Here is a 22159-nt window from a genome sequence, read left to right as displayed (position 1 = left end):
AAGAATAATCACTGAATGGAGAACTGGGGGTGGGATTAAATAAATTATCTTCTTCCTACTCCCTTTCAGGCAAAACTGGACAATCATGCATTACATACTATACATTACATTTTGCACTATATTAATTTATATTATTATGGTTCAAATATAGAGATGAGGGTCTTTAATTTGACCTGCTTTTGTACTCTTGTCTCAAAGTGTTAACACGTGCTCAATGTTTCCTTACCATTATTGCTATGTTGTCTATTACCAATGTTGGCATTTTGTCTATTACCAATGTTGGTATATTCATTATTCCTACATTGTTGATACAAATTATTGGTACAGTGTAATAATTATTATTACCTGTGGTAATGCCACATCTGTAGTATAATCCTTGAACAAAGTAACAGTGAAATTTATGTGAATAATCACTGAATGGAGAACTGGGGGTGGGATTAAATACATTATCTTCTTCCTACTCCCTTTCAGGCAAAATTGGACAATCATGCATTACATACTATACATTACCTTTTGCACTATATTAATATGTGTTGTCAACTTTGTACTTTTTTATGTCATTGCCTGAAATAAATAAATAATGAAATACAAATTAATGAATCATGTTTGGTCAGGATGAACCAATAACCATGTTGTCACTGACTTTAACTAGGAATGTATTGAAGGCACAGCTTGGCTGCTTGTACACACCTTAAAAAACACATTATAACATCTGTTAATGAAGCCACCCAACTATTTACAGTATGCCATGAAACCATTGCATGTATCAAAGCTTATCTTTCCTCTCAACAAAAAGAGGGATCACTCAAACATGCAAGCGGTACAGAAAATGAATATGAACACCATTAAAGCGCATAAACGAACATGTATCTATTGTACAATGATAGCTGCAATGATTGGCTGAAGAAGGCTAATATTAGTTTGCGCTGTTGTCACGCAAATGACTAGCAACATTTTGTTAGCCGTCGGCAAGCTAACACGGGATAACAATGGGAGACAGGAAGGAGCTCGCCTCCTCTCGTTTGAACCATATCTACAGACACTTTTACCGAAGCGGTTCGCTCGTCACAAAGCACATATGTAGGACTAACCGACAAACAAAGCGCAGTCCTCTGACAGAATACCTTTCCGCTAGCGGCGGCCTCTCGCCTGTGTGCCCAGACATCTACTGCGGAAGTGGTCTGCTGCTGCTCTATGCCGTAACATGGGAAATTCCACCTTGCAACGTTTGATGTAAACAGCAATGATTGACAGTTGGATTGGCCAATCAGCGCCATAGGGGGTGGAGCCACTGTGCCTTACGGACGTAATCAAGTCTGTAACTATATATAGAGGTATATATTTTCATTTTTATATTCATAAATGCAAGTTTCTCAATAGCCGACTTGTTTTTTTGTGCCTTTAAAAAAGAATTCGAACTCTACTTTAAAACACTCTATACCTCTAACGACCAAAAAGCTGTGAAAACGATGATGCTGTGTTCCAAATTTGGATTATTTACGGCAGTGGTCCCCAACTACCGATTGGTACCGGGCCGCACAAGAAAAAAAAATAAAAAAATAAAAAAAATAAATAAAAAAAAATAAAAAAATAAAAATAAATATATATATATATATATATATATATATATATATATATATATATATATATATATCCATCCATCCATTTTCTACCGATTATTCCCTTTGGGGTCGCGGGGGGCGCTGGAGCCTATCTCAGCTACAATCGGGCGGAAGGCAGGGTACACCCTGGACAATATATATATATATATATTTTTTTTTTGGTACCGGGCCGCACAAGAAATAATATTTATATATATATATGTATATATATATATATAAAACAAACGAACAAAAAAATATATATATATATTTTTTTTTTGGTACCGGGCCGTACAAGAAATAAAAAAATAAAAATAAAAAATATATATATATATATATATATATATATATATATATATTTTTTTTTTTTTTTTTTTCTTGCCGCACAAGAAATTAAAAAAAAAAAAATAATATATATATATATATATATATGATTTTTATTTAGAAATTAAAAAAAAAAAAAAAAAATAAATATATATATATATATATATATTTTTTTTTTTTTTTTTTTTTTAAATTTAAAACTTATATATATAACTTATATATATAACTTAATATATATATATATATATATATTTTTTTTTTTTTTTTTAATTTCTTCCACTAAATTAAAAACAAAACAAAAAAAACAACAAACAAACAAACAAAACAAAAAAAATATATATATATATATATATATATATATATATATATTTTTTTTTTTTTTTTTTTCTTGTGCGGCCCGGTACCAAAAAAAAAATATATATATATATATTTTTTTTTTTTTGTTTGTTTGTTTGTTTTTTTATTAAATCAACACCCAAACAAGGCCACCGGCCTTGACAATATCCCCTCCAGATTCCTCAGGGACTCTGCCTCCATCATTGCCCCGATCATCACGCACATAATCCATCCATCCATCCATCCATCTTCTTCCGCTTATCCGAGGTCGGGTCGCGGGGGCAGCAGCCTAAGCAGGGAAGCCCAGACTTCCCTCTCCCCAGCCACTTCGTCCAGCTCTTCCTGTGGGACCCCGAGGCGTTCCCAGGCCAGCCGGGAGACATAGTCTTCCCAACGTGTCCTGGGTCTTCCCCGTGGCCTCCTACCGGTCGGACATGCCCTAAACACCTCCCTAGGGAGGCGATCGGGTGGCATCCTGACCAGATGCCCGAACCACAAATCTACCAATTACACAAGGCCAAGTACCAAAAGATTTTAAGATAGCAAGAGTAACTCCCCTCTTTAAAAAAGGAAGCAAATTGGAACCCGGCAACTACCGACCTGTTTCTATTCTCAGTTCCATTTCGAAAGTAATGGAGAAAATAGTTTATGAACAGGTCGATAGTTACCTTGCCACTAATAAACTCATGTACAAATTCCAATCCGGCTTCAGAACTAACCACTCCACTGACACATGCCTTCTCAATCTGACCGACCACATCAAACATGAGGTGGACGCGGGCAAATACTGCGGCATGGTCATGCTGGACCTTCAGAAGGCCTTTGACACCGTTAACCACGCTATACTGTTGGATATGCTCAGTGCAATCGGATTTGACAAAACCTCATCAAGCTGGATGCAATCTTACTTGGAGGGGAGGGAGCAGGTGGTAGAGGTGAATGGCACCGTGTCCCCCCCCTCTCGGTGAGCTGTGGAGTCCCCCAAGGCAGTGTATCGGGGCCTTTACTGTTCCTAATATACATAAACGACTTGTCATCGGCATGCGACTCTGAATTGTTCTTGTTTGCGGATGACTCGGCCTTGCTGGTATCAGACAAGGACAAGTCACAGGTGGAGAAAATCCTCAGTGCTGAACTCTGCAGAACTTGCACCTGGCTCGCTGACAACAAGCTATCCATACACTTGGGTAAAACGGAATCCATCCTATTTGGGTCCCACATCAACCTTAAGAAAGTCAATGACCTCACTATAAAAGTGGGAGACATTGTTATCACCAGGAAAGATGAGGTCACCCTACCTAGGTTCCATTCTAGAGGCTAATCTTTCCTGTGATAAAATGGCAACCAAGGTAATCAAAAAGGTCAACTAACGAACGAGATGTCTCTATAGAATCTCCTCTCTGGTCAACAAAAGCACCATGAGGATTCTGGCGGGAACTCTCGTTCAACCCTTTTTCGATCACGCATGCACCTCCTGGTACCCTAGCACCTCCAAAACCCTCAAATCTAAAATCCAAACATCCCAGAACAAGCTAGTCAGATTACTTCTAGACCTCCACCCCAGATCACACCTCACTCCTACCCACTTCTCCAAAGTGGGCTGGCTCAGGGTGGAGAACAGAGTAAAACAACTTGCACTGAGCCTAGTCTATAAAATCCGCTACACCTCCCTGATACCAAAGTACATGTCAAACTACGTTAAACCCAGCTTCCAAACTAACAAAGGTCTTAACTCATTCTCTTTTTATGCCACATCAATGTGGAATGCGCTCCCAACAGGTATAAAAGAAAGGGCATCTCTATCCTCCTTCAAAACCGCAATAAAAGTTTACCTCCAGGCAGCTACAACCCTAAACTAACACCCTCCCCGGATTGTTAATAATCAAATGTAAACAATCAAATGCAGATACTTTTTCTTATGCCTTCTGATCTCTCTCTCTCTCTCTCTCTCTCTCTCTCTCTCTCTCTCTCTCTCTCTCTCTCTCTCTCTCCCTCTCTCTGCCCACTACTTGCTGTCCATATCCTACCAAGTCAGACCTACACTGTTCCAATATCCATTTCTCTGTTCTCAATTGTTGATGACTGATGATAACAACCAAACCCAACCCTCCACCCCCTCCACACCCCAGATTGTAAATAATGTAAATAATTCAATGTGATGATCTTGTGTGATGACTGTATTATGATGATAGTATATATGATAGTATATATCATGAATCAATTTAAGTGGACCCCGACTTAAACAAGTTGAAAAACTTATTCGGGTGTTACCATTTAGTGGTCAATTGTACGGAATATGTACTTCACTGTGCAACCTACTAATAAAAGTCTCAATCAATCAATCAAAACATAAAAAACACAATATATTAGACTTAGACTTAGACTTAGACTTAGACAAACTTTAATGATCCACAAGGGAAATTGTTCAACACAGTAGCTCAGTTACAATGATGGAAAGTGTAAGGATGGAAAGGACAATGCAGGTATAAATAGACTAATATAGCGATACAAAATCTAACATATATACAAATATATACATAATATGTGTACAGAATAATATATATACAGATATATTATATTATGTCTATAACATATATACAATATATACAATATACAATATATACAACACATGTACAATATTACAGTATATACAGTATATGTGACAGCAGCAGCATAAAATAGAGAGTAGATCCAGCAGGAAATAGAAAATAGACATTATAAACATTATAAACAAAGAGAAGTAGCTAACATGTCAGGTGTCAGGTAATAATAGGCAGATGTCATCTATTGCTGTATGGCGAGTGATTATACAGCTGGATGGAGTGTGGAATTATGTATATTATATATCAGTATAGATCAATACAGTCTGCAGGGATACAGTCCGTAAGCACACGATTGTATTTATTTATGAAAAATAAAAAATTAAAAAATAAAATAACCCCCCGCCCCCAATTTTTTTTCTTTTTAATTTTTAATTTTATTTTTAATTTAATTTAATTTTTTATTTTTTTTATTTGTTATTGTTTTGTCCTGTCCAGCTTCTCTGGCAAATCATATAGTTGATGTAGATGTTCAGATTTACTTTACAAAAGAGAAGTGTAGGATACTTCTCTTGTTGCCTTATTTGTATTTGACTTTATTAAATGTATTTATATTATCATTTGGTGCAGCCGGGCCGGAGCAGGAGGGGATAGAAAGAGGAAAAAAAAGAAGACAGAGGGGGAAATTGTGGGCAAAAGAGGGGGATTAGACAGAGAGACAAAACAACAACAGCAAACACAACAACAACAACAATAGAGCAACATTAGCAAATACGACATGTGCAAATATGATGGTCAAAGTGATAGCAAATAAGCAGTTAGCGAAAATAAAAAAATAATACAGAAATGACAATGAGCATTATTACACTACAAATGGAGCAATACAAATACCAATAGAAATAGCGCTATTGATAATGAACAATACCAATAATTTACCTTTATTATCAACAATACAGTTGTTCAAATGCAACAATACATATACGTAATGATAACTAGAGATACGAAAGAATTCAGAAAAATGGAGGGGAAGAAAGAGAAGCAACCTACAAATTGGGACAAATTTTCAAGTGTTGACCGGTCCGCAGCTACAAAAAGGTTGGGGACCACTGATTTACGGAACTTGTGTGAGTCTATGGCTTTATATGTTGTTCCATATATATATTTTGCATTTTATTTTAGTTATTTTATTGAGTTTACAACCCCCTGGCGCTGTTTTGTATTTGTTTTGTTTATTATTTTTTCTTGATTGTATGTAAATGTTGCATATTATAAATAAAGCTCTTTATAAAATAAAAATAAAAATAAAAATAAATAAAAAATCATCCATCCATCCATCTTCTACCGCATATTTTATTTTTGGAAATCGTTTGAATTACACGGCTTATTATATCTGTTTTCAACGTTTAACAATTTACAATAAACGGCTTTGTGGTTAATAACATCTCTAACAGAAAACAGCATTTGTATAAACTGAAATCATGAGCAATTTAAATGAAATATTTAACTTTTTTTTATATAATACAACAGCATTTGATAAGTAATGAATTGTAATTGTGTTCTATTACTACATTGGACTATTTAATTGATTCTAGCAAAAAAATAATATGCATATAAATAAATCAAACAATTTGAGCCATTGTTGTGCCTTTGTATGCTTTATGAATTTATAAACAAAATAGCAATAAATCCATCCTTACGTGGTGCATATTTTAATGCTTAACAGGAACTGCACTTTTTTTTTTTTTTTTTTTTTTTTTTTTTTTTGCCTATTGTTCACAATCATTTTGAGAGACAAGAAAACATCTTCTTTTTTAGGATTTTGACCCTGCGATGAGGGGGTGATTTGTCCGGGGTGTAACCCGCCTTCCGCCCGAATGCAGTTGGGATAGGCTCCAGCACCCCCGCGACCCGGAACGGGACAAGGGGTGGAAAATGGATGGATGGATAAATGAAATTATAAGCAATTTAAATGAAATTCCCGATACAAAATATTATTAATTTTTTTTGTAGTATAACAGCATTTGATAAGTAATGAATTTTAATTGTGTTCTATTACTACATTGGACTATTTAATTGATTCTAGCAAAACAAAAAAAAGCATATAAATAAATCAAACAATTTGAGCCATTGTTGTGCCTTTGTATGCTTTATGAATTTAAAATAGCAATAAATCCATCTATACATGCTGCATATTTTAATACTTAACGGGAACTGCCCTTTTTAAAAATGTTGCCTATCGTTTACAATCATTTTAAGGGACAAGAACACATCTTTTTTTTTTTTTTTAGGATTTTGACCCTGCGATGAGGTAGTGACTTGTCCGGGGTGTAACCCGCCTTCCGCCCGAATGCAGTTGGGATAGGCTCCAGCACCCCCGCGACCCGGAACGGGACAAGCGGTAGAAAATGCATGGATGGATGGATGAAATTATGAGCAATTTGAATGAAATTCCCCATACAAAATATATATGTATTTTTTTGTAATATAACAGCATTTGATAAGTAATGCATTTTAATTGTGTTCTATTACTACATTTGACTATTTAATTGATTCTAACAAAAAAAAATGCACATAAATAAATCAAACAATTTGAGACATTATTGTGCCTTTGTATGCTTTTTGACTTTATAAACAAAATAGCAATAAATCCGTTTATACATGCTGCATATTTTAATGCTTAACGGGAACTTCACTTTTTTTTTTAATTTTGCCTATTGTTCACAATCATTTTGAGAGACAAGAACACGTCTTTTTTTTTATTTAGGATTTTGACCCTGCTATGAGGTGGCGACTTGTCCAGGGTGTACTCCGCCTTCCGCCCGAATGCAGCTGGGATAGGCTCCAGCCACCCCCGCGACCCCAAGAGAGACAAGCGTTAGAAAATGAATGGATGAATGGATATTTTATGTTTGGAAATCGTTTGAATTACACGGCTTATTATATCTGTTTTCAACGTTGAACAATTTACAATAAACGGCTTTGTGGTTAATAACACCCCTTACTGAAATCATGCACAATTTAAATGAAATTCCCTATAGAAAAATATTTAACTTTTTTGTAATAATATAACAGCATTTGATAAATAATGAACTTTAATTGTGTTCTATTACTACATTGGACTATTTAATCGATTCTAGCAAAAAAAAAAAATGCATATAAATAAATCAAACAATTTGAGCCATTATTGTGTCTTTGTATGCTTTATGACTTTATAAACAAAATAGTAATAAATCTATCCTTACGTGGTGCATATTTTAATGCTTAAAAGGGACTGCACTTTTTTTTTTTTAATTTTGCCTATCGTTCACAATCATTTTGAGGGACAAGAACACGTCTTTTTTTTTTTTTTTAGGATTTTGACCCTGCTATGAGGTGGCGACTTGTCCAGGGTGTACTCCGCCTTCCGCCCGAATGCAGCTGGGATAGGCTCCAGCCACCCCCGCCACCCCAAGAGAGACAAGCGATACAAAACGGATGGATGAATGGATATTTTATTTTTGGAAATCGTTTGAATTACACGGCTTATTATATCTGTTTTCAACGTTGAACAATTTACAATAAACGGCTTTTTGGTTAATAACATCCCGAACAGAAAACAGCATTTGTATAAACTGAAATCATGAGCAATTTAAATGAAATTCCCTATACAAAATATTTAGCTTTTTTTAAATAATATAACAGCATACGATAAATAATTAACTTTAATTGTGTTCTATTACTACATTGATTCTAGCAAAAAAAAAAAATGCATATAAATAAATCTTCGTATGCTTTATGAGTTTATAAACAAAATAGTAATAAATCCATTAATACATTTTAATTTTGCCTGTCGTTCACAATCATTTTGAGAGACAAGAGCACGTCTTTTTTTTTTTTTTTTTTTTTTTAGGATTTTGACCCTGCGATGAGGTGGCGACTTGTCCAGGGTGTACCCCGCCTTCCGCCCGAATGGGATAGGCTCCAGCCACCCCCGCGACCCCGAAAATAGATGGATGGATGGATTTTAAAGATGATAAATAAATGCTTGGAAGATGCAGCTAATAAAAGTCACCGTAGTAGCCTTCAAAACCCTCTAAAACTACTTCAAAACCCTCCATCAACGTTTTATATACACACTGCAAGTATACATAATAATGTTGTAACAAACACATTCATAATAATATGATGCAAAATGATCATTTCAACATTTCTCCAGCACACTGATTTCCGATTCCATAGCAGCGCATTTCTGCCCTCTGGCAACAAATGTGTGTCCTACTTCCAGAAACATAGCCGTGTATGTTCTAACCCTGGTAGACTCGGTAACAAACAACAAAGACGACTATTTTTGGACAAATGGAATATATGGTGTTATAGAAGAGAGCCCGAAGGAAAGATGAGACGTTGAAGCAGACCAAAGCCAAGAGAGTGAGGTCGACATGACTCAAAGCTGTAAAATTTGGAACTTGAAGCCATGCTATTTCGAAATAAATTGAGACCTTACCCAAATAAACCGGGAAAAAAACCGTCCCCGACCAGCTGGACCAAACGCACAACTGTCCATCGAGTGAGTCACACCTTAATGTCATTCATGATACAACGACAGTGCATACGGTGTCTGGCTAGCTGTGTACAAACAAAACATGAAATACTTCACAGATACTGTAATATGTTTGTTCCTGCTTTTCAATCAGTACAAATTAGTGTCCTTTTGCAGTGTTGTGCATTACGAACTCAAACGTGTTTCGTGTTGACGTAGAAGCTTATCTTTTTCCGTAGCTAGCTTTTACGGCAAATACCGTACCACGCCGATGTGTGACTTGTCATCAGCATGCGACTGTGAATTGTTCTTGTTTGCGGATGACTCGGCCTTGCTGGTATCAGACAGGGACAAGTCACAGGTGGAGAAAATCCTCAGTGCTGAACTCTGTAGTACTTGCACCTGGCTCGCTGACAAGAAGCTATCCATACACTTGGGTAAAACAGAATCCATCCTGTTTGGGTCCCACATAAACCTTAAGAAAGTCAATGACTTCACTATAAAAGTGTGTGACATTGTTATCACCAGGAAGGATGAGGTCACCTACCTAGGTTCCATTCTAGAGGCTAATCTTTCCTGTGATAAAATGGCAACCAAGGTAATCAAAAAGGTCAACCAACGAACGAGATTTCTCTATAGAATCTCCTCTCTGGTCAACAAAAGCACCATGAAGATTCTGGCGGGAACTCTCGTTCAACCCTTTTTCGATTACGCATGCACCTCCTGCTACCCTAGCACCTCCAAAACCCTCAAATCTAAACTCCAAACATCCCAGAACAAGCTAGTCAGATTACTTCTAGACCTCCACCCCAGATCCCACCTCACTCCTACCCACTTCTCCAAAGTGGGCTGGCTCAGGGTGGAGGACAGAGTAAAACAACTTGCACTGAGCCTAGTCTATAAAATCCGCCTTCATGGCGACAAATAAATTACGTTTTTTACAAGTATCATCCCTGCAGGACGAGGAATAGCTAAACATGCTTCACTACCGTACACACCGTAGCTCACTGGCGTCACCGCTAATGAACAGCGCCGTTCCTGAATGTAAACAAACACCTGACATCTACTGTAATGATACCAAGTACAGGGGTGTAGCTAGTGGATACTACTATGATAACATCTATATTTTTTAGCGTAAAAAAATCTTCTTTCGTTTTAAAAAAATGTATATTATGTTTATAAACTCAGGAAATATGTCACTGGACTTTGAATATGACCAATGTATGATCCTGTAACTACTTGGTATCGGATCGATACCTAAATTTGTGGTATCATCCAAAACTAGGGATGTCCGATAATGGTTTTTTGCCGATATCCGATATTCCGATATTGTCCAACTCTTTAATTACCGATACCGATAGCAACCGATACCGATATCAACCGATATATACAGTCGTGGAATTAACACATTATTATGCCTAATTTGGACAACCAGGTATGGTGAAGATAAGGTAATTTAAAAATAATAATAATAAAATTAGATAAATAAATTAAAAACATTTTCTTGAATAAAAAAGAAAGTAAAACAATACAAAAACAGTTACATAGAAACTAGAAATTAATGAAAATTAGTAAAATTAACTGTTAAAGGTTAGTACTATTAGTGGACCAGCAGCACGCACAATCATGTGTGCTTACGGACTGTATCCCTTGCAGACTGTATTGATATATATTGATATATAATGTAGGAACCAGAATATTAATAACAGAAAGAAACAACCCTTTTGTGTGAATGAGTGTGAATGAGTGTAAATGGGGGAGGGAGGTTTTTTGTGTTAGTGCACTAATTGTAAGTGTATCTTGTGTTTTTTATGTTGATTTAATTAAAAAAAATAAAAATAAAAAATAAAAAAATAAAAACAATACCGATAATAAAAAATCTGATACCGATCATTTACGATATTACATTTTAACACATTTATCGACCAAAACTAATGTAAAGTATCAAACAACAGAAGAATAAGTGAATATTACATTTTAGCAGAAGTGTAGATAGAACATGTTAAAAGAGAAAGTGAGCAGATATTAACAGTAAATGAACAAGTATATATTCATAATATATACTTCATAATTCAGAATAATTCATTTTCTACCACTTGTCCTTAATAATTTCGACAAAATAAAAGAATGATAAATGACACAATATGTTACTGCATACGTCAGCAGACTAAATTAGGAGTCTTTGTTTGCTTCCTTACTACTAAAGGACAAGTTGTCTTGTATGTTCACTATTTTATTTAAAGACTAAATTGCAATAAGAAACATATGTTTAATGTACCGTAAGATTTTTTGTTAAAATAAAGCCAGTAATGCAATTTTTTGTGGTACCCTATATTTAGAAAAGTACCGAAAAATATCGAAATACATTTTGGTACCGGTACCGGCACCAAAATATTGATATCGGGACAACACTAATTTGAAGTTGAATTGCTGACATGAATATACTTTTACACAATATTTTGGGGAGAAAAACATGCAACTTTTCTCTGACTAGAATTGAACATTCACCTACCGAAGGAGCATCTATGTGCCAAATTGGTGTAAGCTTTTGACCACAAACTTAGTCACTTCTCGGTGATATTATTTGTTCCTAGCCTAGTGGCACTCTACCCTGCCGCGGTGAAAACTTGTGGAGCTATTACTGTCCGCCTCCAAATCTATCAGAATATGTCTCCTCATGCTCATCTAAATGAGAAGGCATTTATTTTAATTTACAGGTAGTAGCGCTAACATTATAGGCGACATTAGTACCGTACCTGTTGTATTTACGCCAGATGACTGCTGCAGCCTGGGATGAAATCTGCGCGGTTCAAAAACGCGTAATTAATTTATCATTAATGCATGCTGTATGTTCAAAAGTTTCAGCACCTTGCTCGTATGTTCTCCTATTCCAAAATATTCCAAATAGTTTCAAACTTTTCTTGTAAAATGTTGCCAAAATGGGCTTCTTCCGCCCGGGCACCACCATGTTGCTGACTCACGTACGTTGCATAATGAGGTCATCCTCACCCTAAGGAACCGTTAAGGAAATCGTTTGGAAAAAATGGCAAGCAATTCCAAGGAACTGATACACTGGGAACCGGTTCTGAACAAGTGCCGATCTTCGATTCCCAGCCCTAACTGTACATGCAGACGCCAATACAACTACGAGGCGAGCAATATCAAGTGTTCCCTCGATTACCCCCGAGTGGTAGGTGGATTTCTGCAAAGTAAGGACACTATTTATTTTATGATTCATACGATTAAAACAGGGATATTCAACTAAAGGGGTTTGGGGGCCACATTTCCAGAAAGCTAAAGACTGGACTTCCCCTTTCACTATTATTCTTATTTTCAATCCAATCCAATCCACTTTATTTATATAGCACATTTAAACAACAAAAATGTTTCCAAAGTGCTGCACAACAATATTAAAAACAATATTAAAAACAATATTCAAATATTATCCTTAGCTCCACCAATGACTGAATAAAAACAAAAAATAAATAAATATAAAACCAATATAAAAACAATATAAAAATAAATATGATTAAAAACGATTTTAAAGGGAAAAAACAATTAAAACAGTAAATAGAAATCTAAATTTATAAAAAAAAAAAACACAGAGGACAACAGAGGACGACACAACTCACGTAGTGTTAAAGGCCAAAGAATAAAAGTGGGTCTTAAGACGAGACTTAAAGGCCTACTGAAACCCACTACTACCGACCACGCAGTCTGATAGTTTATATATCAATGATGAAATCTTAACATTGCAACACATGCCAATACGGCCGGGTTAGCTTACTAAAGTGCAATTTTAAATTTCGCGCGAAATATCCTGCTCAAAACGTCTCGGTATGATGACGTCAGCCCGTGACGTCATGGATTGTAGAGGACATTTTGGGACAGCATAGTGGCCAACTATTAAGTCGTCTGTTTTCATCGCAAAATTCCACAGTATTCTGGACGTCTGTGTTGGTGAATCTTTTGCAATTTGTTCAATGAACAATAGAGACAGCAAAGAAGAAAGCTGTAGGTGGGAAGCGGTGTATTGCGGGCGGCTGCAGCAACACAAACACAGCCGGTGTTTCATTGTTTACATTCCCGAAAGATGACAGTCAAGCTTTACCATTGGCCTGTGGAGAACAGGGACAACAGAGACTCTTACCAGGAGGACTTTAAGTTGGATGCGCAGACGCGGTACCGTGAGTACGCATGCAGCTGCGACTTCCAAACATTTGATCGCTTGCCCGTACGTGCGTGCCGCTATGTGCATGTCACGTACGTAACTTTGGGGACTTTGGGGAAATATATGTGCTGTATGAACTTTGGGGAGGTGAACGGTACTTTGGGCTGTGGGATTGAGTGTGTTGTGCAGGTGTTTGAGTTGTATTGGCGGGTTATATGGACAGGAGGGGGGAGGTGTTTGTTATGCGGGATTAATTTGTGGCATATTAAATATAAGCCTGGTTGTGTTGTGGCTAATAGAGTATATATATGTCTTGTGTTTATTTACTGTTTTAGTCATTCCCAGCTGAATATCAGGTCCCACCCGCCTCTCACAGCATCTTCCCTATCTGAATCGCTCCCACTGCCCTCCAGTTCTTCACTCTCACTTTCCTCATCCACAAATCTTTCATCCTCGCTCAAATTAATGGGGAAATCGTCGCTTTCTCGGTCCGAATCGCTCTCGCTGCTGGTGGCCATGATTGTAAACAATGTGCAGATGTGAGGAGCTCCACTACCTGTGACGTCACGCGCATATCGTCTGCTACTTCCGGTACAGGCAAGGCTTTTTTATCAGCGACCAAAAGTTGCGAACTTTATCGTCGATGTTCTCTACTAAATCCTTTCAGCAAAAATATGGCAATATCGCGAAATGATCAAGTATGACACATAGAATGGACCTGCTATCCCCGTTTAAATAAGAAAATCGCATTTCAGTAGGCCTTTAAAACACTCCACTGTGGGAGCAGTTTGAACATGGAGGGGCATTTTGTATATTCCGGAGAACCAACGTCCTCTACAGCAGACATTTTATTTTGGTCTATTAATTTTGTCAGAGTTGCAGAAGTACTCTGCTGTTTTTAAGGAGTTTCTGTGAAAAAAAAAAGTCTAGTCAAAGATGATCTCTTTGACAGAAGTCTAGTGTTTTCAAGAATCTGCAGCAAAAATGTGAGTTTCTCACAAGTTGTTTTGAACTGAACTCCACCACCAGTTGAAAAGCCCAAATGATGAAAAAGGAAGGACCTAAAATGGAACCTCGAGGAACACTACTAGAAGTTAAACGTATGACTAGTACTGACTGCATCTGAAATAAACAAGCTACAACATTATCTTAGTTACAAAAATCATATACTGAAAAAAAGTTGTAACAACCAAAAACGAGAGGACTTTAAAGGGGTGCCTTCAGGAACGCCTCGGATATGTTGTTTGGACCACAAAATGTATGCTAATATACTTACAATGCTCCAAGTTCCTCTATACAACAGGAACACTGGTGTTTACAGAATTTGCTGCAAATATGATTGTTCCCCAAGTTTTGAACTGAACTCTGGGGCCAGTATGGTGTTAAATAGATTTAAAGTCTTTATACAAAGCTTACACACACACTTATAAACACTTCCCTTGCTCTCAATGCACTCCGTCCCGACACTCTAAAACCTATGCCTAATGTTAACATGAAAACTTAAATGTTTTTTTAAAATTACAGTGTAGTCAATGCTACCTTTAAAATCTGCGATGCACCGAGGCTGCAGTAAGTGAACACTGTATAGCCAACTAAATTTTAACATAGCTTAGACATGATGTTCCAAAACCTAGGCTTGACAAACTTTCTTCTACAAACCCAGTTTCCATATGAGTTGGGAAATTGTGTTAGATGTAAATATAAACGGAATACAATGATTTGCAAATCCTTTTCAACCCATATTCAGTTGAATATGCTACAAAGCTGATAAACTTTTTTTTTTTTGCAAATAATCATTAACTTTAGAATTAGATGCCAGCAACACGTGACAAAGAAGTTGGGAAAGGTGGCAATAAATACTGATAAAGTTGAGGAATGTTCATCAAACACTTATTTGGAACATCCCACAGGTGTGCAGGCTAATTGGGAACAGGTGGGTGCCATGATTGGGTATAAAAGTAGATTCCATTAAATGCTCAGTCATTCACAAGAAAGGATGGGGTGAGGTACACCCCTTTGTCCACAACTGCGTGAGCAAATAGTCAAACAGTTTAAGAACAACGTTTCTCAAAGTGCAATTGCAAGAAATTTAGGGATTTCAACATCTACGGTCCATAATATCATCAAAATGTTCAGAGAATCTGGAGAAATCACTCCACGTAAGCGGCATGGCCGGAAACCAACATTGAATGACCGTGACCTTCGATCCCTCAGACGGCACTGTATCAAAAACCGACATCAATCTCTAAAGGATATCACCACATGGGCTCAGGAACACTTCAGAAAACCACTGTCACTAAATACAGTTCGTCGCTACATCTGTAAGTGCAAGTTAAAGCTCTACTATGCAAAGCAAAAGCCATTTATCAACAACATCCAGAAACGCCGCCGGCTTTTCTGGGCCCGAGATCATCTAAGATGGACTCATGCAAAGTGGAAAAGTGTTCTGTGGTCTGACGAGTCCACATTTCAAATTGTTTTTGGAAATATTCGACATCGTGTCATCCGGACCAAAGGGGAAGCGAACCATCCAGACTGTTATCGATGCAAAGTTCAAAAGCCAGCATCTGTGATGTTATGGGGGTGTATTAGTGCCCAAGACATGGGTAACTTACACATCTGTGAAGGCACCATTAATGCTGAAAGGTACATGCAGGTTTTGGAACAACATATGCTGCCATCTAAGCGCCGTCTTTTTCATGGACGCCCCTGCTTATTTCAGCAAGACAATGCCAAGCCACATTCAGCACATGTTACAACAGCGTGGCTTCGTAAAAAAAGAGTGCAGGTACTTTCCTGGTCCGCCTGCAGTCCTGCAAAAGGTTCCAAACTGAAAATCTGCTTCAATGTGATTTTTCAGCGCTGTCTATCATGTGATTGTGACCGTTTATCTTTCCATGCAACAGTGACAACACATCAGATCATATCCCTGTCTCGTTCAGATGTCGACATTTTCATTCCACTGGCACTTCAAGACTACCACATCACAGCATACAATTGAACGACGGATTTTAAAGGTGTTTTCCCACAAGCTAATTGCAACCATTGTGATCATAGAATATGTCGAAATAGTTGGCGAGTTAATAATTCATAACTGCATTTCCACACATGTTGACGATATTTCCAGACGTCATTGAATTATATCGGCAGGTATGCGTGATTGGAAAAACCCAGATTTCCCCAATACATTAAAGACAAATATCTTTGAGCATTTTAGGTGACCTTTGGGTTTTTTAATGCTTAATGATTGTTGCTATTTAATACAGAATCCTTCAAAAATGCAATAAAAATGTTTCCTTAAACGACTTGTCTGTGAACATTTACACGTAAAATGTTCCACAAAGCTTTAGGATATGGGACTCATCACTTATTATTTAACTATACTAGGCCTTTTTTTTTTTTTTTTTTTTTTTAAAGCATTTTATCTTAAGGCCTAATGCACACAGGCAGAAACAGAAATATGAATACAATCCCAATACTAGACAAGAAAAATCTTTCTGCAGTCAAAAAGTATCTAGAGTTAACATTAAAGGGGAACATTATCACCAGACCTATGTAAGCGTCAATATATACCTTGATGTTGCAGAAAAAAGACCATATATTTTTTTAGCCGATTTCCGAACTCTAAATAGGTGAATTTTGGCAAATTAAACGCCTTTCTAATATTCGCTCTCGGAGCGATGACGTCACAACGTGACGTCACATCGGAAAGCAATCCGCCATTTTCTCAAACACCGAGTCAAATCAGCTCTGTTATTTTCCGTTTTTTCGACTGTTTTCCGTTCCTTGGCGACATCATGGCTCGTCGGTGTGTTGTCGGAGGGTGTAACAACACGAACAGGGACGGATTCAAGTTGCACCAGTGGCCTAAAGATGCGAAAGTGGCAAGAAATTGGACGTTTGTTCCGCACTCTTTACCGACGAAAGCTATGCTACGACAGAGATGGCAAGAATGTGCGGATATCCTGCGACACTCAAAGCAGATGCATTTCCAACGATAAAGTCAAAGAAATCTGCCGCCAGACCCCCATTGAATCTGCCGGAGTGTGTGAGCAATTCAGGGACAAAGGACCTCGGTAGCACGGCAAGCAATGGCGGCAGTTTGTTCCCGCAGACGAGCGAGCTAAACCCCCTGGATGTCTTGGCTCACACCGTCCCTTATGCCACCGAAGATGATCAAGAGAAGAATATCGACCCTAGCTTCCCTGGCCTGCTGACATGAGGGTATGTCTACAGAATATATTAATTGATGAAAATTGGGCTGTCTGCACTCTCAAAGTGCATGTTGTTGCCAAATGTATTTCATATGCTGTAAACCTAGTTCATAGTTGTTAGTTTCCTTTAATGCCAAACAAACACATACCAATCGTTGGTTAGAAGGCGATCGCCGAATTCGTCCTCGCTTTCTCTCGTGTCGCTGGCTGTCGTGTCGTTTTCGTCGGTTTCGCTTGCATACGGTTCAAACCGATATGGCTCAATAGCTTCAGTTTCTTCTTCAATTTCGTTTTCGCTACCTGCCTCCACACTACAACCATCCGTTTCAATACATACGTAATCTGTTGAATCGCTTAAGCCGCTGAAATCCGAGTCTGAATCCGAGCTAATGTCGCTATAGCTTGCTGTTCTTTCCGCCATGTTTGTTTGTGTTGGCTTCACTATGTGACGTCACAGGAAAATGGACGGGTGTATATAACGATGGTTAAAATCAGGCACTTTGAAGCTTTTTTTAGGGATATTGCGTGATGGGTAAAATTTTTTAAAAAACTTTGAAAAATATAATAAGCCACTGGGAACTGATTTTTAATGGTTTTAATGAAATTCTAAGTTAATTATTATTCGCAAAAAAAAAAATAAAGTTTATGAGTTTGAACATCAAATATCTTGTCCTTGTAGTGCATTCAACTGAATATGGGTTGAAAATGATTTGCAAATCATTGTATTCCGTTTATATTTACATCTAACACAATTTCCCAACTCATATGCAAACGGGGTTTGTAATACAAAGTAGCGTATATAGTTTTAACTTATATCTGTCAGTAAACCCCATATGGAAGCACTAAAAACTACAACATGGCTGAACGGGGACAAGACGCTGTCAAAATGTAGGCACGTAAGTAAAACCGCCCACAAAACGGCACATCCTTAAGAGACGGTCAGAAAGCAACTTGAAAACGGTCTGTAAAACATAATATATGCAAAGTTTTGACCAAAGACCCACCATTACATAGTATGTAGACTACAAGGAAGCATTTTAAATGTAGAAACAAATCATACTTTGACCACTTAAGGCAGGGGTCGGCAACCCAAAATGTTGAAAGAGCCATATTGGACCAAAAATACAAAAGCAAATCTGTCTGGAGCCGCAAAAAAATTAAAGACATACTACATACAGATAGTGTGTCCTGGAATTAAGAGGACTTAAAGGAAACTAAATGACCTCAAATATAGCTACAAATGAGGCATAACGATGCAATATGTACATATAGCTAGCCTAAATAGCCTGTTAGCATCGATTAGCTTGCAGTCATGCAGTGACCAAATATGTCCGATTAGCACCCCACACAAGTCAATAACATCAACAAAACTCACCTTTCATGCACAACCTTAAACGTTTGGTGGACAAAATGAGACAGAAAAAGAAGTGGCATAAAACACGTCCTAGAAAGTCGGAGAAAGTTATACATGTAAACAAACTAGGGTGAGTTCAAGGACCGCCAAAATTAGTAGGACAAAACGGCGCTCGCAAAATACTCGAATCAGGGAAGCATGTTTAATATAAACAGTGTGCTTTGTAACAATTAGGGAGGTTTGTGTCATGTTTGTCCTCCTACAGAAACCATATTAAAACAAAAATAGATTTTTTTCCCCCTCGTCTTTTTCCATTTTTCATACATTTTTTGAAAAAGCTCCAGAGAGCCACTAGGGCGGCGCTAAAGAGCCGCATGCGGCTCGAGAGCCGCGGGTTGCCGACCCCTTGACTTAAGGTAACAAGTGAATGGTATGAATTATATTTGTATGTGCCATACAAACATATAGTAGGCCAGTTTTTTTTATGTGATTCCTAACACCAGCAGCTGATCGTCCTTAAGTCTAAGTAAGCTGCAGGCCTTGTTGCGATAGGACACTCTACTTTTGCTACCACTGTATATCTGACATATCTTGTTCCATACATTTTTGTACCTAGTCCTCCGCATACAATCTGATGTTACATGAACCTCACTGAACAGGCCCCTCATGTCATTTTAGGTTATCTAAAAAGATCCTCCATATTATTGGAATGGGTTAAAAACTGCAATGCAATATGTAAACATGGACATGAGGTTCCACTGGCATATAAAACGCAATAGTTTAAAAGGCATTATCCGTGATTTTTCTTCGACAGCACGCAAAAGTTGCTTTAACATTGGATGAAGATTCCGGGAAAGAACTAGAAGAGCACATTTAAGTTTAAATGACTTCATCTCCTAAAATTTGGCAACATTTTTTTATCAATAATATAGTCCAAAATTCAAATGTTAAAGTCAAATAAAAAACATGTATAATATACAAGAAACTCACCCACTCAATTTGGACTGTGTCGGAGAGCCATGCACTTTTTAAGGAAACTGATGAATAGAGGGGAAGCAATTTCACGGTGAGACTTGGGGAATTCCCATAACCAAGCAAAATGGCTTCAGACTGTGAACAGGAGCTGCAGTGTGTGTGCGTATGCGTGCAACACTGTGTTCTGAGAGAATGACACAACACACGAGAAATATTGAAAAACATTGAATTATCTTGTTTGTATTAGCTGGAGGCCTGTATGCCATGCTGCAAACATTGATGCGCCTCACATAAAAAGTGCGTGACTAGGAAAAAGTCCAACAAACAAATCATACACACACTGTACTGTACATGCATTGTACACCATGTGACCACAACTCAGAAAAAATATGAAATCACTTGGTATAAAATTGTGAGAATCCACTGCAATGGAACTTCTCATTGCACTTATCCCTTGCAGAAGGGGAAATTGAAGAAATTAAGCCAGATTTGGCAGAGGGAAATGCATCATAAAGATATCTGCTGATCTTTTCAGAATGATTATTGAATGTGGCATACATGGGCTGTCCGTGCCATTAAAACATAGTGTGACTGGCTGCAACATTCTTTTTTGTTGCCTTGGATTTTGGCATTTTGAAGGGGATTTCCTTGCCACATGTGTCGTTTTTTTTTCTTTTCTTCTTTCCTCTTTTTAGGGGCTACAACAGCTGTACTCACACATCTAGATGCAGTGAACTGACACAGTAACAGAAGTGTCAAGATATGAAATTAGGTGCATGCAGTTATTACAATGCAAGTTACCGTATTTTCCGCACTATAAGGCGCACCTAAAAACCACAAATTTTCTCAAAAGCTGACAGTGCGCCTTATAACCCGGTGCGCTTTATATATGGATAAATATTAAGATTCATTTTCATAAGTTTCGGTCTCGCAACTTCGGTAAACAGCCGCCATCTTTTTTCCCGGTAGAACAGGAAGCGCTTCTTCTTCTACGCAAGCAACCGCCAAGGTAAGCACCCGCCCCCATAGAACAGGAAGCGCTTCTTCTTCTACTGTAAGCAACCACCCGCCCGCGTAGAAGAAGAAAAAGTGCGCGGATATCACCGTACGTTTCATTTCCTTTGTGTGTTTACATCTGTAAAGACCACAAAATGGCTCCTACTAAGCGACAGGTATCCGGTTCATGAAAAGACGCAATCTCTAAATCCGCACACGGATTACTATTTCACAGCAACTGATATTCCTGTGAACCGCACTGTGGATACAACGGGAGCACGTACGGTGAATATTCGCACCACAGGGAATGAGAAGTCATCCTTCACTGTGGTTCTAGCTTGCCATGCTAATGGCCAGAAACTTCCACCCATGGTGATATTCAAAAGGAAGACCTTGCCAAAAGAGACCTTTCCAGCCGGCGTCATCATAAAAGCTAACTCGAAGGGATGGATGAAGAAAGGATGAGCGAGTGGTTAAGGTAAGTTTAAGTTTACGCGAAGAGACCGGGTGGCTTTTTTCACGCAGCTCTGTCCATGTTGATATACGTATGTTTGTGATTGCACATTTGCGTACATTTTGGGAGTGAACAGAGTTGTTAGAACGCTGGTTTTTAATATATTATTAAAGTTTGACTGACCTATCTGACTGTTTTTTTGACATTCCTTTAGCGCAGTTAGATGCGGCTTACAACACGGGGCGGCTTATAGGTGGACAAAGTTTTGAAATATGCCGTTCATTGAAGGCGCGGCTTATAACCCAGGGCGCCTTATGGTGCGGAAAATACGGTACATTACTTATAGTAGTATTCAGGGATATTCAACCAAACTATTTTGAGGGCCACATTTCCGGAAAGCCAAGGACCGAGGGGCAGGACTTCTCCCTTCCCACTTCGTCTTACTTTGTATCGTGCTTAAGAGCTGTAGATATATAATTTCAATAATTTGATTCATGGAATCAGCGTCCTCTAAAGTGGATATTTAATTGTGTTCTATTTGTTTTATCAGAGTTACAGGAGTGCACTGCTGTTTTTAAAGGGGAACATTATCACCAGACCTATGTAAGCGTCAATATATACCTTGATGTTGCAGAAAAAAGACCATATATTTTTTAACCGATTTCCGAACTCTAA

The 22159-nt window shown here is 37.8% G+C and overlaps 1 protein-coding gene across 7 annotated transcripts in view; it reads right to left on the bottom strand.

The window, feature by feature from the left end:
- The window catches only part of tnip1 (TNFAIP3 interacting protein 1), a 47373-nt gene extending 27303 nt beyond the window's left edge, over positions 1-20070 (bottom strand). For 4 of the 7 annotated variants that reach the window (XM_061927563.2, XM_061927568.2, XM_061927569.2 and 1 more), the window contains exon 1: positions 1092-1210. The gene's annotated coding sequence lies outside the window, so the exon portion shown is untranslated. Of the gene's footprint in view, positions 1-1091; positions 1234-19080; positions 19174-20049 lie in introns of those variants that run through there. The other 3 variants (XM_061927566.2, XM_061927565.2, XM_061927564.2) reach the window with 3 other exon arrangements.
- Positions 20071-22159: the final 2089 nt, after the last annotated feature.

The sequence above is a fragment of the Nerophis lumbriciformis genome, linkage group LG35, assembly GCF_033978685.3.
Source record: "Nerophis lumbriciformis linkage group LG35, RoL_Nlum_v2.1, whole genome shotgun sequence".
Taxonomy (NCBI): Eukaryota; Metazoa; Chordata; class Actinopteri; order Syngnathiformes; family Syngnathidae; genus Nerophis; species Nerophis lumbriciformis.
The sequence above is the reverse complement of the archived record's forward strand: the minus strand, read 5'-3'. Positions and strand labels throughout refer to the sequence as shown.